This window comes from Galeopterus variegatus, unplaced genomic scaffold, assembly GCF_000696425.1.
Source record: "Galeopterus variegatus unplaced genomic scaffold, G_variegatus-3.0.2 Scaffold885, whole genome shotgun sequence".
Taxonomy (NCBI): Eukaryota; Metazoa; Chordata; class Mammalia; order Dermoptera; family Cynocephalidae; genus Galeopterus; species Galeopterus variegatus.
The window spans coordinates 39,788-41,978 of NW_007726996.1; positions in this window are offsets into that span (position 1 = coordinate 39,788).

The following is a 2,191-nucleotide window of genomic DNA, read 5'->3' on the forward strand; positions in this document are numbered from 1 at the left end:
TAAGACCAATACTATTTGTTAGAAGTTGTATGGAATAGCCAAGACCATGAATCACCAAGATAGTCCTGAACAACAATAAGGTGGAGGGGTAGGGAGACTTTCCTTTCATACTAAGCTTTATTATAAAGCTGTAGTGCAGAATTGTTAATGTGATAGATAATCTGGCCAATGAAAGAGTAAGGAGAGTTCAGAAGCAGCCCCAAGCACATTGGGAAATTCTATATTTGACACAGGTAGTGTTGCACATCACTGAGGAAATATTGAGTAGTCAAGAAATGGTACTGGGAAAGTTGATGTCCATATAGGGGAAAAATGAATTTAGCCATCTGTCTCATACATACAAATCAATTCCCAAATGAATTTATAAGCAACATGTGAAAGGCAAAATTTTACGACTTTATTGAAAGCTTTGAGTAGAGAAAGAATTCTTAAAAAGAAAAAGAATGATAAGTTAGTATTGTATTAAAATTAAGAAATTAAAAGCCTCCATCAAAAAATATGAAAAGATAAGCCACGCAGAGCCATGCATATAATTTACAAAGGATTACATATCAGAAAAAAAAAATAACTGAAAAATAATCCACTTCATGGGCAAACATCACAGCCATTTTAAAGAAAAGGAAACATAAATGGCAAATAGATATAAGAAAAGATACACAATTAATCATCAGGAGAATGTAAATTAAATACACACAATAAATCAAAAATCAAGTTCACCAATACCAAGTGTAGGTGAGAATGGGGATGGTAGGAATTCCCATGTACTCCTTACAGGAGAGTGTAAGTTGGCACAACGACTTTGGAAAACAAGTTTTTATTCTCTTGTAAAGTTGGACATTTCATTGCTCTACAACTGAGCAATTTCACTCATAGGTGTCATGAAGAAATACTCTAAATATGCAGCCTAAGGCATATGCAATAACATTCACTGAAGCGTTATTGGTAAGAGCAAAATACTGAAACAATCAAAATGCCCATCAACATGAAGACAATTAATTGCGGACTATCTTTTAAGTGAAATATTATTCATCAAGGAAAAATAAACGAACTTTATATTCACATATCATTATAAACGATTCTTTGAAAAATAATATTGAATGATAAAAAAAGTCATACAATAATACTTACAGAATGGTATCATTTTTAAATGCTTAAAAATAAGAACAACTAAATAATATATTTTGAAGGAAGGGGGGGGATGAGCCACAGAAGGAGCATATGTAGATACAATGTGTGTAACATATACAACAAATATTGTATATTTCCCCCCAAAGATCTCATATAGGTAGAATGTTAGTCTTCACTGCCCAGTGAAATTTGAACAAAAGATATCACTTTTCATCAGAAATATCTTCTAGCTACATGGAAATTCTTCATTCTCTAAGCAAGTGTTCATCAATGATCATCAGGGAAATGCTAGTCAAAACCATGTTGAAATATCATCTCACCCCCATTAGACTTAGAATGGTTATTATGAAAAAGATAGAGCATAACAAATGCTGGCGAGGATGTGGAAAAGGCGGAGCTCTCCTACACTGTCAATGGAACTGTAAATTAGTGCAGCCCTTATGGAAAACAGTATGAACATTCCTCTAACAACTACAGATAGAACTTCCATATAATCCAGCAATCCCACTGCTGGATATATACTCAGAGGAATGAAAATCATAATGTCAAAGGGACACCTGTACTCCCACGCTTATTGCAGCTCTATTTATAATAGCCAAGAGTTGGAATCAGCCTACATGTCCATTGACAGATGACTGGTTAAGGAAAATGTGGCTTATATATTCAACGGAATACTACTCTGCCATAAAAAGGAATGAAATTCTGCCATTTGCAGTGAATGGATGAGCTTAGATAAAATTATGTTAAATGAAATAAGCCAGGCATAGAAAGAGGAATACCATGTCCTTACGTATAAGCGGGAGAAGAAAGAACAGAAAGAAAGAAAGAAAGGAAGGAAGGAAGGAAGGAAGGAAGGAAGGAAGGAAGGAAGGAAGGAAGGAAGGAAGGAAGGAAGGAAGAAAGGAAGGAAGGAGAAAAGAAAGAATGAAAGAAAGAAAGAAAAAAGAGAGATAAAGGAAAGAAAGAAAGAAAAAGAAGGAAAGAAAGAAAGAAGCAATCACAATAATGATGAACTTTTTAAAAAAAGAGAACAGAACTGTGATTATTAGAGGTGGGAAAGGGG